General features: G+C 43.5%; 1 pseudogene; it reads right to left on the bottom strand.

The window, feature by feature from the left end:
- Positions 1-16,753: 16,753 nt before the first annotated feature.
- On the bottom strand, positions 16,754-17,888 carry LOC112109171 (annotated as a pseudogene).
- Positions 17,889-19,103: the final 1,215 nt, after the last annotated feature.

Here is a 19,103-nt window from a genome sequence, read left to right as displayed (position 1 = left end):
TGGTGCTCATGTAGCTAAGGGGAAAAGTTGGCCATGAGACTCAGTGTTGTTAAGGTAAAGAAATAGAGGGTCTGTCTATCTTAGATATGTACATGGCCCGAGTTACCACAGTATTTGAATGCTTCCTAATCTTTAATGTATTAATCTTTACAACATCCATATGAGAAAGGGATGTACTATTATCCCCATTTTATATATGGGGAACTGAGGCACAGAGAGATTAAGGTTACATATTTCAAAAGTACCCGAACTGGCTTAAGCACCCAAGTCCCATTTTCAAGAGTGACTAAGAGGCTCCTAAGTGTCTGAGTCACTTTTGAAAATGGTATTTAGGCTCTTAAGTGCTTCTTAATATTTTACATTGAATGACTCGCCCATAATCTGTTGTACAGAGGCCTATTCATTAAATTGTAGAAATAAACTGGAGGCAGTTTACACCTCACAGTTTCCAAGCCTGCTTTTCCAGTGAGTCCTGCCCCAAGAAGTTCTGTATTTTCTCCCTGTCAGGGCCACATCCTTTATTGCTTCTCTTCTTGTCTGTTGGATTTCTGGTTGCTTTCTTATCTGTCTCACACAGATTCACTCAATAAATATCCCAAGTTCTGTGTCTACAATCAGTCCCCAGGGAAACCCTTCTGGCCACGTGGCTTAGGTTCTGCTCAGGCCTGGTCATGCTGGCCAGTGGTGGGGCAATGGTGACTTCTGTTGTTTCAGCTTTCACTACACAAAAGGGCATTTAGTTGTTCCTTCCATTTAGCCCGAACAAAGGGTGTTTAATATGCCCATTGACTTCAACCAGATCTGCATTTGATCTATAGAATTAAGATTTGTTTATGGCAGCCATTAACACCTTGCAGAATAACACTGCCGTCTAAAAGACTGTCAAACATGGGTTTTTCCCTATAAGAAAACCAAACAAACTCTAAACAGCTAGAGGGAAAAGGCATAAGGGATACTGTTAAAATGAAAGCCATGCTTAATATTTGACATTTCAAATACTTTAACTATTTCCCCTCCTTTTTCTGTATTTTTAATAAAAGGTTAAATCATTTTTTTAACAGTGGTTGATAACATGGGAGTAAGCCCTGAATAACTTGACACAAAACCCCAAATCAGACTTAACTGTTTAATGTTGTAACAGTAAACTAGGATATCACTAACATCTTATCCATTGTTGGGCCTGGGACTTCCCACTCAACACATTAGGTCACCCAGGAATTCTGTGGCAGAGCAGGGAATTGACCCTGGGTCACCCAAATCGCACTCTGACCACTGGACCATCCTTCCATTCTTGTTTACCCAACCATTATATATTAAATCTTGTCTAGTTGAAGGTCTGCATCGAGCTAGCTAAAACTCACTGAGAGTTCTACATGCTTCTGCAGCCCTTGTTCACCAGTTCAGGAGCATGTGTTCGGGGGGTAAGGGCAGAAAAGGGATATCTGGGGAATCACAGTGGTTGGCTCTAGTAGAACAGTCCTTTGTTCTTATTCAAGATTCACTCTGGTTGTCACAATAATGCCAGAACTCCCCAATTACTTTATTGCCTCTCTAGTTAGTTCATAATGAGGTGCTGCTGCATTATCTCTAATATTTTATTATCATCGTTATTTTGAGGAACCATGACATTTTCATTCTGCTGATGTTCTGAGACTGTATTGATCACCACAACTTGTTAATTTCTATGCCACAAGAATAAATTACATCCAATTTTCTTTTCTCTTCACTGGGCAGCTTGCCTCATTCTTATTTCAAAGACTGGAATTATTAAAAAGAACAAAAAATAACATTGTCTGTACTTTTGGCAAAAAAATATAATTACAATGGACTCCAAAAGATTTTAAAGTTAACTTGAGAGCAGTGCAGTTCCTTCACAATGAAAACTCATTCAAAAAGTGTCCAGTTTCAGATTCCAGTATGGTAAAAGAACTAACTCTGTTGCACGAACAACTTTTGGGCTGCTAAAAAAATAGGCCAGATGAAGGAAGAAAGGAGTTCACTATGCACTGATTTCAGTGGAGTTACTCATGAGAATAAGGATTATTCAAATGAGTTAGGGATGCAAGTTTAGGTCCTAAATTAGTAGTGGAGGTACCTGTTTGAGGAATAGGGATATTAAGTATGCTCAGATTCTTGTGCCATCAGAGTCATACATTAAATCTTTATTACAAGATCTTTATTACAAAATCAATGGACAATTAACTTTCAGATGCCATACTGCACATCCTTCAACTCCTAGTTATTTGGGAGCGGGATGCATTGTGCTGTTCATTAATTCAGATTCTTCAAATCATACTAACAGATAAGAAAATGTAATGTTTGTCTTTGAAAAGAAATTATAAATGTGTCATCTCTTCTTATACATTGTTTCCTTCTATCTTTGTTTTAATTGGTCTCTTTTTTCCATATTTGCACAGAGATAGAAGAGTGGACAGTTCTGTATGACCTTGCACAGTAATGTCTCTAAGAGCTTGTCTTCACTACCTGCCCGGATCTGCGGGTAGAAATCGATCTCTCGGGGATCGATTTATCGCATCTCATCGGGATGCGATAATCGATCCCCGAATCGATGCGCGTACTCCACCAGCCCAGGTAGGAGTAAGCGCCGTCGACGGGGGAGCCGCGGCGGTCGATTTGCCGCCGTCCTCACAGCGGGGTAAGTCGGATCAGATACGTTGAATTCAGCTACGCTATTCCCGTAGCTGAATGTGCGTATCTGAAATCGATCCCCCCCCTCCCCCCATAGTGTAGACGTAGCCTAAGGCAGACTCCATTTGCAATAACAATTAACTAAAAGGACTTAATTTTACAATTCCTACCTTGTGTAGCTATTGAGTTGTAAAGTCATCTAGGTACAGTATCTTGGTTTGGATCTTTTTGTGCTGAAAAAATTCATGCTGTAGGAGAAAACAAGCCCTATATTCTAGCTTAGCTGGCTGTTTTTTAAAAATATGATTTAGACATCCAGAGAATGGGATCTACAGAAACTGAATGAAGAAAGATTACCATAACTTCCTTTGATAGATGAGTGATGCTCATGAAAAAACAACAACAGGTAATTGGTTATATTTAGACCGTTGCCTCCACATATTCTTGCATGTGGGAGGCAACTCCTGTTGCCTCTGAGCTCAGGAAACCTTCTGGAAAAAATAGCTATTGGAATCCCACTATAATCCACTAGTGGCACAGAATACTTGGGGCAGAGTTATAAAAAGGCCCTGGGGCCGCAGCTACTTCAGATCTTTCCACCAACCCCCAGTCCTATAAGAGTAGAATTTTGAGGAAGAATGGAAGTTGGGCAGGCAGGGTGAATATGCACACAACATACTTGAAGAACCACAGTTACAACAGTAAGTAACCCTTTTCTTTTTCTTCTTGGTTGGGCTCTTCAGTGACCTACTTGTTGGAGTGCAACACGCATTAGGAGGAAGGTGGGCTAGGGAGTCCTCAGTGAGCACTTGCAGAATTGTCCTCTCAAAGTGAGCAACAGATCTGGATGCTCAGTCAAGAAAGTAGTGCAGTTCAAATGTGTATTCAATGTGTATTCAAAACTCCAAGTAGCAGTCCTACATGCCATTGATACTGCCAGAGGGCTTGTGCATTCAGCCGTAAGGACTTCCATTTCTTACATCCTAACTAACATATACCATTTCAGAGGAGTTACACAGCATAAATCTGGAGTAACAGAGTGAGTAACACTCAAATTGCTCTGGATCTATGTATGAATTGTGATCTCTTCTATTTTCTATGTATTGTACATTAAAATTTCAGCACTCTCCCTGTTTGTAGAGGTCAACAGCCATTTTGTTTAGTGTTGCTTCAGCTAATCAGAAGGCATCCTCCGCCCTCAAATCTCCTAAATCTAAAATCACATCATTTTTAAACTGCAAGTGCATGTTTTGCCCTTCGTTATGGAAGCACAGCAGAGATGGACTCAAGCAGCACCACCAGCATTTGGATCTGGATTTTTGGTTTGGCCCATTTTAGAGATGGGCCATGGGTAAAATCTAAATCTAGATTTGGATTTTGTACATCCTCCATCCAAAGTTCAAAGGTTGATTGCATCCAGAATTTTAGCCAGGCCCTCTCGCAAGTAGGGTTTTTTTTTCCCCCTACAAGGAAATGTATTAAAAATAGGAATGTAACATTCAAAGCTTGCTGCTCTCTATACATGTTAAAATGCTCAAAGAATAAAACTTAAAACTTCCCTTCTACTCCTGACCCACCGAGGGTATGTCTTCTCTGCAAAGTTAACAACCGATTTACACTGAAGTTAGTCTCTCAAGATGGCCTAGCTTGAATGAGTGGCCACACTATGAAAAAATCCACTCAAGTTGCTGTGTCCATACTGGCTTTGTACTCCCTTGTATCGGACAGTAAGGCTTCTGGGGGAGTTCTTAGTATTACACAAATCCCTGCAACGGTCCATTACATTTTGATGAATAAATGTAAACACAATCAGAAATATTTTGAAAGATTCTTCTCCACAGCTAATATAGATAGGTAGATATACACACACAGTCTCATATTATATAAATATTAATGAAGTAATTTTTCAACAATAAATGCAGTTTCTACAAAATTGACATTTTCTGCACCAAAATATATATATATATTTTGCTGCAGTGTTTCCAATATTTTATACAGAAAACTGAAATGAAATATTTCATTTCAGGTTGATTCTTGCCTAAAGTGCCATGGTTCCTCATGGGAATCATAGTTTGGGTTCTTCATGCCCTCATTCTCTTACATGGGCCAGACTTTTGGGCCCAACTACATCTCCTATGATGTACCACGGTCTTCCCTCTGTCCAAGTCCCATGGTGCATCATGGGAATCTCATGTGTACAGTGCATCATGGGAGATGTAGTCTGGCCCAGGAGCTCTGCCAATAAGGAAGAAGGAGGGCATGAAGCAAAGAAACTACAAGAGGCGCTGTGACATCTCTGATGCAATTTTGGTTCTAAATATTTGAATATTTCTGAAATAACATTTTCTATGACATATGTTGATATTTCAACTTTTCATCCTAATTTGGGATGAAAATAAATGTTGAAGTATCAGAATTTCCTGAGGGATGGAAATTCCACCTTTTGCTCAGCTCTCTCTGTTTATATTATATAAATATATTAAACACACACATACAAAATCAGGGACAGTGCAAACTAATGTACAACAATATTAATTAAATTATTTTGAACTCCAAAAAAACATTTGTGTCTCAGTTCTTGGCTGTGGCTCAGAACAGTGCATTCAGCATGCCTTTAAAACATTGTGCTCCCTGGATTCTGGATTAGGCATGGTGTAATTTACAGCCAACTTCATGGGGCTTTAATTATACGAGCTGTCATTGGTCCCATAATGACACCTGAGGCCCAAAGGACCCCAGAACATGGACCCTCCCGGATTAAGTTGTCTACATAGAGTCGGAGTGGTGAGGGTACTACTCGTGTGGCTCCATCCCAACATGAAGGGACTGTCCAGTGGCACTCTCCCCATGGCAGACTTAGGTCCATTTTGTTCTGGTGGAGTGGAGAAAAACACCCATAGTACTGGGATATCTGAAAATCAGTGTAGGTTTGGACTGACTTTTCGACATTTCTTATGTTGTCTGCATAGTTGACAGCCTATCCTTATTGCTTATCATGGAACATTTATATGGATATTGCTCATGGGAACAAAAACAATACATGACATTTACTTTTTTCTGGTTATTTTTTATTCAGCTTTATAGAAAACAAGGGTGTGTTCTCTAATGTAAATAACTGCAAAATAGTAATAATATATAGGATTGTTAAATGTACTGTAAAATACAGTAAACTGTACATAATGCTATAATTCCATTGAGAAGGTTCTAGTGTGTGAAAAGAAAAGAAAAAGAAAAGAAAATAAATGAAAAAGTGTACTCTGACTCTGAGTGGTTTCTTAATGTCATTGCTTAATAACATATTTTTGTTATTACTTAGTGCTGATGTGCTTTTACCAAACAACTGTTCTCTTCCCTTATTCACTGTTTTAAAAGAGACTTACTGTGTATCAAAACTACAAAAAAATCATTTCTGATAGTTATTGCAATATAATTTTTCCCATAACTATATTTCATCTAAATCTCTCTTCCCCCCTAAACCCCACTTTACTAATGGGTGGATGAATCAACAGTTAGAGATGGCGGGGGTAAAAAAAAAAAATGAAAGGAGGGGTGGGTTTCAGGCGTTTTCCTTGCCAAATTCTGTAAGACAATTTCTTAACAATAGAGCAAAATGCATTAATGCATTAATGCAATACTCAACATGAGAATTTAAAACACATACAGAGTCATGAAATTCCATAGTTAAGGTTCTATTACATGAGTCACTTACGCACGCACACACACACACACCATAATAAGCAGTAAACTAAAATGCTATTGGAACTCTCCACATCTAGAAGGTAAAGATTCATAAGTGAAGTGCAGCCAGTCATCAGCAGTCCTAGGGCTAGATTCACAATGAGGATTTAGACATCAGTCTGCTCCTTTATACACCCAACTCTAACATTTAAGAGACACTGGTATTCACAAAATCAATGCCCAGCTGCCACGTAACCCTGTAGATGGCTACATTCCTATGGCGCCTAAGTTTGCATCAGTAAAGTCCTCTAGGCACATAAATTTCTGCCGGTGGGCAGGTGAAAAGCTTCTTAAGTCTTGACACTGCAGAGTGGCTTGGTGCTTATCTTATGCCCTAAACCCTGGCAGAATTCATAAACTAGGCATTTCCCCTGCCTATTTTGCCTGTGGGGCCTGATCCAATAGGTATTTCAAAAACATACCTAACCCCCAACAAAAGACAGCAAGGAGGAGGTGGTTGCACTTCTCTTAGACCCAATAGTTAGAACACTTACTCAGGGTGTGGGAGACCCAGGGTCAAACCCTCACTTGCCTGATTCAGAGTACGGACTTGAATCTAGGTCTTCCACCTCCCCAAGTGCCCTAACTACTGGGCTATAGGATCATTCTCTCTCTGGCCCAGTATTAGTCAGTATTTCATACAAAGTGGAACAACGTCAATGGGAGAGACTGATCACCTCCCCGCCAAGTACCCTCCCATAGCCCAGTGGTTAGCAGTTTCATCTGCAATGTGGGAGACCAGCATTTAAGTCCCTGCCTTACATCAGATAGAATGGGAATTTGAAACTGGGTCTACTACATTCTAGGTGCGGGCTCTGGCTATTGGACTACTGGATTTAACAGGAAGGCCCCTCCTCCTCCTCCTCCTTTTTTTTTTCCCCTTGGGAAATAGCTGACTTGGCTTAGGTGCCTGACTCCAGGAAAGGCTTCATGAATGTGAATACTGAGCAGAGATTGGGCCAGAGAGAGTTACCTGAGTTAGGCATCCAACTCCAACTGATGGGCAAGGCTTAGGTCCTGCCCCTGAGCATTTCCTATTGACTAACTTAGGCAGCTCCATTTTCAATGTGCTAGCTTCTGAGAATCCTGTTTTAGGCTCCTAAGTTTCCCCATGCATTAGAGGGAACCTGAATGCCTAACTTGGGGTTATGAATACCGCTAGGCAGCAGAGGCCTAAAAGTCAGACTTACAATGCCCTGTTGTGAAACTAGCCCTTAGGTTTTGTAAGCTTCTGTGTAAGATGCCTATGTGAAGCCCTATCCAGCTCCTTCAACATCAGTGATCAAGTCCCACAGATTTTTGTTTACCCACAATACACACCCTCTGGCTATCTCCTACCTACCTGTGACATCCTACTCCAGCCAGGGCAAGCCCATACATTTGTTTCTGTTCACAGCCTCCAGTTGCCCAAGTAGAAATTTCTAAGCAGGCCACTGAGGGGAACAGTTAGGTAATCTATTCTCTGCCACTGACCTCCTGTACCAGAGTCTGGTGGGTCAAATGTTCACTTGTGCTAAGGGGTTCAATGTGTCCATATACATACTTTGGCCTAAAGCCACTATTGGGGCCTGGGAGGGGAGAGGGAAAAGTGGGAGACATTTATGGGTTTCATAACAAAACAATGATATTTGCTGGATTTGGGTGCTTTCATCAGCATTTTCATTTTAAATTTATGAGTTTATAAGAAATTCAGTAAAATTTCTGGGTAACAAAATTGTTTGAACCAAGCCTAACTGAAATGTTCACCAAAGCTCATTGTAAGTAAAACCAGCGGGTTTCTCCCAGCCTTACTCAACTTCCTGAACTGCTGGATGTTCCAAAATGATTGGAAAAAAACAATAACAATTAATTTATTGTGTGTGTTGAAGCAGGTAGGAGTCTAACATAAAGGAATTCTGACATTTTCAAAATACTGTGCAGTGAATTAAACTGTGATGAGCCAAACAAATAAAGGTAAAGCGATATGAACATGTCTCCTGGAGACAAGCAAGAGAGCAATGACACAAGATACAATGATTTAAAAAAAATATATGGTATAGATCTCAAGCTTGTTGTAGGGTAAAAGGTAAAGTCACCTCACTAGTTAAACATGTGAAAGCCTGGCAGTACAAGTTTGCAGCTGGGTTTGACATTATATTAAACTCGTAGTCAAACTCTATAACAGATGCTCCAATACAGGTATTACTCGGTGTATATACAATGCAGATATGGTAGAAATAGCACGCTGTACATACAGATGCCTGCTTTATCTAGTCTAATTTGAAATATCCCAACTTTGGAGAGTTCCAGAGTCTGTCTCTTAATTTTATTCCCAACATTCCATTATTTTACACCCTGGTGACGTCTCTGAGGTGTCCTTGCTTTAAGTTTTTAAATCATGTATATGTCCCTTTGACCCTATTCTCTCCTGATTTTTCTCTTCCTCCCCATTTCCTATTCCCTCTTTCTCTTCCTCCTTCTCATACTCTGTCTTCTTTCCCTTTAAGTCCCTTCAGAATGCCTGTCTCATTCAGTGAACATCCATGGCTCAATTATGACCCCACTAGGGCCATACGTGCATTATGGAGAAAAAGCTTACGAGTCCTACTGGAGCCACATAGTAAGAAAACACATGCAACAGGGTAGATCACAATGACAACACAGAGGTGGTCAAAACTAAACATTTCCATTCCATGGGAAATTCCAACATTCAGAGGTTTGTTTTCATTTTGTTCTGAATCACAGTACAGAAGAAAAAAATCAAAATTTCCTCTGAAACTAAATTTTCAAAGGTTTCAGAGTAGCAGCTGTGTTAGTCTGTATCCGCAAAAAGAACAGGAGTACTTGTGTGTGAGAAGGACTGGGAATGGCTGAGCCATTACAAACATTGAATCTATCTCCCCTTGTAAGTATTCTCACACTTCTTATCAAACTGTCTGTACTGAGCTATCTTGATTATCACTTCAAAAGTTTTTTTCACTTACTTAATTGGCCTCTCAGAGTTGGTAAGACAACTCCCACCTGTTCATGCTCTCTGTATGTGTGTATATATATCTCCTCAATATGTTTCACTCTATATGCATCCAAAGAAGTGGGCTGTAGCCCACGAAAGCTTATGCTCTAATAAATTTGTTAGTCTCTAAGGTGCCACAAGTACTCCTGTTCTTTTTGTAAATTTTCAAAAAATCATTTTGGGTCAACAAAATCAAAGCATGATGTTCCCATTTTGATTTTATTTTTATATTATATTATGATCTATAATTTTAAAATTAAAACAAATTTCAAAACAAAATTTTGTTAAAATTAACAAGTTCCCATGGAAATTTTCAATTTTGACAAGGTAGTATTTTCTGATAGAAAAATGTTCCATCTGAAATTTTTCAGACAGCACTGAAGCTATGTAAATAAATCAAAAAATGCATACTTTACAAAATATTTTATCACCCAAATTTGTATTTGGTATCTAGTAAATTTTTAGACTTTTGGTATCTGACAAAAAGAGTGTATTACTGAGAAGAAAATGTTTGGGGAAAATTTGAAGAAACAAAATTATTTAGGTTAGTCCATACTGGGGATAACTATGAGGAACAATAGAAGACTAAGCAAAAAACAGATAATTGGGAAACATGACGACAGATGAATTTCAGCATAGATGAGTGCAAGGTAATGCACAATGAAGTCAGCAATGTAAATTGATCATACATACTAATGGGTTGTGAATTAGCTGGAATCTCCCAGAAAAGTATCTAGCCATCTTCAAGGACAGATGAATAGAGAAATCTGTTCAATGTTCAGCCATAGATAAAAAAGCAAATAAAATATTAGATTTTATTAATCATGGCAAAAAGATCAGGGGCTAAATTTTGCATTTCCTCCATGTGCACAACACCTTTAATGTTGAAAAATATAATGGTGCGATGAAGATTTTATTGGCAGGAGTTTAGGAAACCTGTTCATAATGTGGCTGGGCACCTAAATATGTGAGTCTGTATTGTTCAAGTCAGGGATAAGAATAGGTATAAAATTTTCAGAAATGAGTTCCTGAATTAAGTTCATATTTAAGTATATAAGTAAGTGGCCTAATTTTCAAAACAAAATAATAATAATAAAAAAAAGAATGGGGAAACAAGTTTCTTGAAATTTGTTGTGAACTTTTTATTTACAGATTGATTGATTTTATTAAATAGTGTTATAACTGGTGAGGAAATTTTAAAAAAATGAAATTCAAAGGAAAATTAAACAAAACAAACATTTTTTGCACATATGACTATTTTTAACAACTCTAGTTGAGACCCCTTTGACAGTGTTGCTCCTTATGCCTTCTTAGTATGGCATTGGACAATGTTGTAGAAAAAATGTTGACTATCCATGAACTATTGGTTGGTTCTGTTATAGCCATTCCTATATTTCTATCTAATTAATATTTAATATTTTAATAATAATTTAACTTGTATGGCACATGGGTCTATAGAAACAAAATCTTTGCAGAACAAATGACTGTACCCTCAATCAACACATACATTAGTAGATCAAGCAGAAAGAACTGTCTGGTATGGCTCAAACAACTGAGTTATTTTTGGCCAGCAAGAGAGAAATAATTTCTTTTGAGTGTAGTTCAGCAAAATGTCAGGTTTAAGAATAATTCTAAGTGCCTAGAATTTGTTATGAAGAAAGCTCTGACCACTGCTTAAGTCTAGTTGTCTTGTTATATTACATCACTTACTCTGTGTAACACTGCACCATGATGGAGGTAGAGAACCGTAAATAAAATTATAAAGAATGGCAGAACAATTAAAGTATTCAATGAACCCTTCAGTACCGTACAGGCCAAATTCTGCTCCTACAAAAAGTCAATGGCAGTTTTGTCATCGATTCCAATGGCTGAAGAATCAGTCCCTAAACGTACAGTAAACCCTTGCTATAACAAACTCCTGGGTATCCAAGCTATTTGTTCGGTAAAGCCAGGGGGTTGTTATAGCAAAAGAGAGCCACCGTGGGGGAGCTGCAGGGGGAATGGGGAGCTCCTCTGGCCCCAGGGCTGTGACAGGGGGCAAAGACACATGTGAGACCTTGGAAATGTGGAATCTTCAACTAATACATTGAGATATGCCAGATGCTACAGGCCAAGGGATTATTCATAAACTTTTGTATCTATATTTATCAATATCCCTGTGAACTGGGGATTGTGTTCTAACCCCATGGGGAAGGGCTACCAAACTTCCTCTAGGAACTAAAAATCAGTGAGTTGTGGGGGAGTAATTACAGATAAACAACTCCAGAGAAGTATCACCCAGTAGTGGGAATTGCATATACTGGTGCAGACTAGTTCAAGAGGCCCATTAGAAGCAGAACTGACTTCTTATATAAAGGGGGAGGAGGTGCTGATGTGAGTCAGAGACCTTCTTTTTGATCTGTAAACTGAAATGAAACTGTAACCATGTGGGAAAAATCTTGCAAAGTTTGAAGGAATTTGGGAACCCATCAGGATCTCCATGTGGAAGCTGGGTTACATTGACCTGGTGATCTTAACATGTGTGGATACTGTGTATTGTTTTCATAGAATCATAGAAGATTAGGATTGGAAGAAACCTCAGGAGGTCATCTAGTCCAATGCCCTGCTCAAAGCAGGACCAACACCAACTAAATCATCCCAGCCAGGGCTTTTTCAAGCTGGGCCTTAAAAACCTCTAAGGATGGAGATTCCACCACCTCCCTAGGTAACCCATTTCAGTGCTTCACTAGTGAAATAGTGTTTCCTAATATCTAACCTAGACCTCCCCCACTGCAACTTTAGATCATTGCTCCTTGTTCTGTCATCTGCCACCACTGAGAATAGCCTGGCTCCATCCTCTTTAGAACCCCCCTTCAGGTAGTTGAAGGCTGCTATCAAATCCCCCCTCACTCTTCTCTTATGCAGACTAAACAAGCCCAGTTCCCTCAGCCTCTCCTCGTAAGTCAGGTACCCCAGCCCCCTGATCATTTTTGTTGCCCTCTGCTGGACTCTCTCCAATTTGTCCACATCCTTTCTGTAGTAGGGGACCAAAACTGGACGCAATACTCCAGATGTGGTCTCACCAGTGTCGAATAGAGGGGAATAATCACTTCCCTCGATCTGCTGGCAATGCTCCTACTAATGCAGCCCAATATGCCGTTAGCCTTCTTGGCAATGAGGGCACACTGCTGACTCATATCCAGCTTAGCCAATCCTTCCACAGCCTGTAGCAGTGCATGGGATTCTTCCATCCTAAGTGCAGGACCCTGCACTTGTTCTTGTTGAACCTCATCAGATTTCTTTTGGCCAATCCTCCAATTTGTCTAGGTCACTCTGGACCCTACCCCTACCCTCCAGCATATCTACCTATTCCCCCAGCTTAGTGTCATCTGTGAACTTGCTGAGAATCCAATCCATCCCATCATCAAGATCATTAATAAAGATGTTGAACAAAACCGGCCCCAGGACCAACCCCTGGAGCACTCCGCTTGATACCGGCTGCCAACTAGATTTTAAGCTGTTGATCAGTTGATCACTACCCATTAAGCCTGACAATCTAGCCAGCTTTCTATCCACCTTATAGTCCATTCATCCAATCCATACTTTTTTAACTTGCAGGCAAGAATACTGTGGGAGACCGTATCAAAAACTTTGCTAAAGTCAAGATATATCCAGTGGTGAGCTGGACCCGGTTCGTGGGAACCAGTTGTTAAATTTAGAAGCCCTTTTAGAACCAGTTGTCCCGCGTGGGACAACTGGTTCTAAAAGGGCTTTCAAATTTAACAACCGGGCAGCTCTCCGCCCCGCCCCCGGCCCCAGCTCACCTCCGCCTCCTCCCCAAACGCTCCACCCCTCTTCTCCTCCCCCTCCCCTGCTTCCTGCGAATCAGCTGTTCGCGCAGGAAGCCTGGGAGGGCTGAGAAGCAAGCGGCGGCTTCACGCAGGTGAGCTGGGGTGGGGGGGGGCGTGAGACGGGTTCCGGGGAGGTGCGGCGGCCCGGCCCCAGCCCTGGCCGACCTACTCTGGCCCCGGCCGAGCGGCTCCAGCCCCAGCCCCAGCCCAGCGGCCCCGCGGCTCCGGCCCCGCGGCTCCGGCCCTGGCCGAGCGGCTCCGCCTGGCCCCGGCCCCGGCCCTGGCCGAGCGGCGCAGCTGTAGCGCCGCCAGGCACCTCCAGGCAGCGCTGTAAGAGAGCAGGGAGCAGGGAGGGGGTGTTGGCTAGAGGGCAGAGGAGTTCGGGGTGGTAGTGGGGGCGTGGATAGGGGTTGGGGTGGTCAGACGGCAGGGAACAGGGGGATTGAATGGGGGCAAGGGTCCTGGGGGGCAGTCAGGAAGGAGCAGGGGTTGGATGGGGCGGTGGGAGGCAGTCAGGGGCAGAGTTTCCAGGGGCAGTCAGGGGACAGAGAGAAGGGGTGGTTGGATGGGGCAGGGATCCCAGGGGGGCATCAGGAATGAGAGGAGGGGTTGGATGGGGCAGCGGGGGGCAGTAAGGGGACAGGGAACGGGGGTGGATGGGGCAGGTGTCCCATGGGGTGCATCAAGGAACACGAGGGGTTGGATAGGGCAGGAGTCCCGGGGGGCGGGGCGGACAACGACCTCCTCATGGGGTGAGGAGGAGGGAACCGGTTGTTAAGATTTTGGCAGCTCATCACTAGATATATCACGTCCACTGCTTTCCCCATATCCACAGAGCCAGTTATTTCATCATAGAAGGCAATCAGTTGGTCAGGCATGACTTGCCATTGGTGAATCCATGTTGACTGTTCCTGATCACCTTCCTCTCCTCCACGTGCTTCAGAATGGTTTCCTTGAGAACCCGATCCATGATTTTTCCAGGGACTGAGGTGAGGCTGACTGGTCTGTAGTTCCCCGGGTTCTCCTTCTTCCCTTTTTTAAAGATGGGCACTATATTTACCTTTTTCCAATCGTCTGGGACCTCCTCCGATCGCCATGAGTTTTCAAAGATAATGGCCAATGGCTCTGCAATCACATCAGCCAATTCTCTCAGCACCCTCGGATGCATTAGATTTGGACCCATGGACTTGTACATGTCCAGCTTTTCTAAATAGTCCTTAACCTGTTTTTCCCCGACTGAGGCTGCTCACCTCCTCCCCATACTGTGTTGCCCAGGACAGCAGTGTGGGAGCTGACCTTGTCTGTGAAGACCGAGGCAAAAAAAGCATTGAGTACTTCAGCTTTTTCCACATCCTCTGTCACTAGGTTGCCTCCCCCATTCATTAAGGGTCCCACACTTTCCCTGACCTTTTTCTTGTTGCTAACATACCTGTAGAAACCCTTCTTGTTACCCTTCACATCCCTTGCTAGCTGCAACTCCAGTTGTGATTTGGCCTTCCTGATTACACCCCTGCATGCTCGAGCAATATTTTTATACTTCTCCCTAGTTATTTGTCCAAGTTGCCACTTCTTGTAAGCTTCCTTTTTGTGTGCAAGCTTACTGGAGATTTCACAGTTAAGCCAAGCTGGTCACCTGCCATATTTGCTATTCTTTCTGCACATCGGGATGGTTTGTTCCTGCACCCTCAATAAGGCTTCTTTAAACTACAGCCAGCTTTCCTGGACTCCTTTCCCCCTCATATTAGCCTCCCGGGGATCCTGCCCATCAGATCCCTAAGGGAGTCAAAGTCAAACATATTCTATGTTTTCTCTGTCCTTTATTTTGTCCTAAAATAAATGTACTGTGCTCTGTGAAAGCTAGCTAGTCACTGGTAAACACTGCCATTGTCTCTGACATTGGTGCTGGGATAGTCACAGTAAATTCCATGTGACCGCAAGCCCTAAATCCCTGGCCTGTAGTGAGAGGGATGTGAGGCTCTAGATCCAAAGGGGAGCTCTTGAGCAGATCATTGAGAAGGGCAGAGATGCAGTTAACCACAGAAGTGAGACTGAAGAGTAAGAAATAGTTCCTTTACTAACTCCTTGTCTGACTTTCCTCAATAGCCAACCTAGAGCTTTTCAAGATGAGGGTAGCAAAGGTCAACAGTGTCTTGACTGCCATTATGTGCCTGAGATGTAATTTGTATGTATTTTAAATTTGCTTTTCATAGAATTCCACATGCCAGGCTGTTGCTGAAGCCCTAAACTACACAGATCCAGGGTACAACATTGAAATGTATAAAAAGCTAATTGAAAGGCAGAAGGGAAAAACTTCTGGGGGGGGGGAACCTACTTTAGCTGAGGGAGTTATTAAGGAGATTTCTCAGCTGTTTTTACAGTGCATAAATAGCCTAGACCATTGTTTCCCAAACTTGGGACGACGCTTGTGTAGAGAAAGCCCCTGGCGGGCCGGGTTGGTTTGTGTACCTGCCGCTTCTGCAGGTCTGGCCGATTGCGGCTCCCACTGGCCATGGTTTGCTGCTCCAGGCCAATGGGAGCTGCTGGAAGCGGCGGCCAGTACACTTCCAGCAGCTCCCATTGACCTGGAGCGGCAAACCGCGGCCAGTGGGAGACGCAATCGGCCAGACCTGCGGTCACGGCAGGTACACAAACCAGCCCAGCCCGCCAGGGGTTTCCCTACACAAGAGGCGTCCCAAGTTTGGGAAACACTGGCCTAGACAAAGTTGCTAATGACAAAACTATGGGAGTGGTGAACATCAAGGAGAGTTAGAAAAGGGCTGGAGTTATTGTATAAACAGTTTGACATGTGACAAACAAAATGTAAAAATGTCTCATGTTAAATAAAATAAAATTAGTTCAGTAATAAAGCCTCAGGAGAAATGAATGTTATTAGAATATTAGAAAAACAGGAAAATGGGAAAGGTGCCTAGGGATTAAAGGTGCTGAGGACTATCCAGACAGGATAGAAAGAAAAACAAAAGAATTCAAAATGCTCAGATGCTCCACTAACACAGTAGTTTTACATGCTGTACATCTACTAGTATCTGTTACTTAGGGAATGTCTACACTACGAAATTAGGTCGATTTTATAGAAGTCGATTTCATACAGTCAATTGCATATGTCCCCACTAAGCGCATTAAGTCGGCAAAGTGCGTCCTCACTACCGTGGCTATCATCGACGTACGGAGCAGTGCACTGTGGGTAGCTATCCCACAGTTCCCGCAGTCTCCGCTGCCCATTGGAATTCTAAATTAAGCTCCCAATGTCTGATGGGGCAAAAACATTGTCGCAGGTGGTTTTGGGTACATGTCATCAGTCGCCCCTCCCTCCGTGAAATCAACAGCAGACAATCCTTTCGCGCCTTTTTTCCTGGGTTACCCATGCAGATGCCAAACCACGGCAAGCATGGAGCCTGCTCAGATCACTGTCACCACTGTTGTTGTGGGCAAGTCTACTGTGGGGGTTGCTGTGATTGAAGTAGCCAATGCAATCATTGACGTTCTGTTATCAAGGGTAGTGACTCTGGGAAATGTGTGGAGCTTTTTAGATTTTAGGTGCATCATATTCCTGTCCTTTGTCACCGATGAAGAAGTCTTGCAGCCATACATTCCAGTCCGATCAGCGCTGTAACACCCTATATCACTTCTGTGGTTGACACATGTAACAGCTCCAGGGCTCTTGCTCTTTTGCCTTGGCCGAGGTACCTTGCCCTACCAGGACCTCCAAGCATTCGACACAGAAGCACCTGCAGCAACTGGCATTGCTACACAACAGCAGCTCCTTGCCTTCGCAGCAGACGGTGCAGTAGGACTGGTACCCATCCTCGTTGTAAATGTAGAAGAGCTCCAGGAATTGATCCCTGCAAGTCTGGCAAAGGCCCCCCTCAAACAGCGAGTAGAATGTGGCTGAGTTTTTTCTCCCAACAACTGTCTTCAAGGCTCCTGTTGTTGTTTGTGACTTTGGAAACCCATTTGCTCTCTGCTCTGGTCCTCCTCCACCTGCTCCTTGCTGTTGTTGCAGAAGTTAGTCTTCAGCCGCTTGGCCAGGGGCTCTGGGAACATCTTCCCTGCCCGGCTCCTAGCAACCTCCAGGGCATGGTATACGGCTCGTCGATAGGAGACCAGCTTATTAAACGTGGAGTGGTTGAAATGCTGCCTAAAAGCCATCAGACCCACCAGCTTGTCTGCTGAAACCTTGGAGAACTTCCCATCCCCAAACCATTGCACCCAGCACATTCCGGAGATTGCCTGACATTTGGATGTGACTCTGTAGGAGATGATGATTGCAGACTACCAGGAGAAGCCCTTGATCTTCCCCCACACGAGATCCCCAATTTCAAAATCTTACCCATCCTGGTATTCCACCACTTCCCCTGTAACTCTGCTCTCCTCCTCCCCAGCGACGAGCTCGTGGGATCTGTTCTGGTCCTCCTGGGTGCTGCTGGCAGACGTGGTGCTGCTGCTCTGGGAGGACTCCTTGGAATCCTCCTCAATGAGGTCGATCGGGGCGCCTGGACAGACATGGCCATCCTCCTCTTAGAGCACCAAATGGGAGCCAGAGACTCCAGGTCATTCTCTTCTTTAAGTTCCGTCTCATGGAGATTCAGTCCTGCCTGGAATATCATGCGAGCTGGAGGCTTCTGCCTCAAGCTGCTCTCCCAGCCGGCAGCACCGCACGGTCGCACCTACCCCAGCCTACCCCTTGCTCCCATGGCTCATGAAGCCTGGACAGTAGTAAGGAGCAGTTCAACTATAGGCTGAGCAATTGCACAATGGTGGTAGAATGTGCCTTTGGACGTTTAAAAGCTCGCTGGCACTGTTTGCTGATTAGGTCAGACCTCAGTGCAACCAACATTCCCATTGTTATTGCTGCTTGCTGTGTGCTCCATAATATCTGTGAGAGTAAGGGGGAAGACGTTTATGGTGGGGTGGGAGGTTGAGGCAAATTGCCTGGCATCTGATTTTGAGCAGCCAGACACCAGGGCAATTAGAAGTACACAGCAAGGTGCGCTGCGCATCAGAGGGGCTTTGAAAACCAGTTTTATGACTGGCCGGGCTTCGGTGTGACGGTTGTGCGTGTTTCTCCTTGATGCAAACCCGACTCATTCGTTGATTTTAATCCCCTGTAAGGCAACCACCCTCCCCGCTTTGAAATAAAGTAACTATTGCTTTGAAACCATGCATTCTTTCTTTATTAATTAAAAAAAATATGAGATAACGGACAAGGTAGCCCGGGTGGGGTGGGGGAGGAGGGAAGGACAAGGCCACATTGCTTATTGTAGCCACACTAAAAATCAAACTGTTTGAATGACAGACTTCTGTTGCTTGGGCCATCCTCTGCAGTGAAGTGGCTGGGTGCCCAGAGCCTCCCGCCGCCCCCCCCCCCCCGCCCGCGTTCTTGGGCATCTGGGTGAGGAAGGTAGGCCTTTATATAGTGGATGCAGTGGGGTTCTGTGCTCTTGTTGGTTTTCCTGCAGCTCCAAGAGACACTTCATCATGTCCATTTGCTCCCCCATTAACCTCAGCATCGCGTCCTGCCTCCGCTCTTTGCGCTCACTTAATTCTTTCCAGGCCTCTGCCACTGAATGCCTCCATGCATTAAGCTGTGCCCTATCAGTGTGGGAGGACTCCATGAGCTCGGAAAACATGTCATCATGAGTGCGTTTTTTTCACCTTCTAATCTGCGATAACCTCAGGGACAGAGATGATAGGGGGAGCGTAGAAACATTCTACGCTCTACGATTCTGGGGGGACTGCATGGTCACCTGTGCTGCTGAGTGTGCCACGCTGACCAAACAGGCAATGAAATTCAAAAGTTCCTGGGGCTTTTCCTGTGTACCTGACTAGTGCATCGGAGTTCAAAGTGCTGTCCAGAGAGGTCACAATGGAGCACT

Source organism: Terrapene carolina, unplaced genomic scaffold (genome assembly GCF_002925995.2).
Source record: "Terrapene carolina triunguis isolate 2854851 unplaced genomic scaffold, T_m_triunguis-2.0 Scaffold53, whole genome shotgun sequence".
In the NCBI taxonomy this organism is placed as follows: domain Eukaryota; kingdom Metazoa; phylum Chordata; order Testudines; family Emydidae; genus Terrapene; species Terrapene triunguis.
This window is presented reverse-complemented; position numbering and strand designations above follow the sequence as displayed.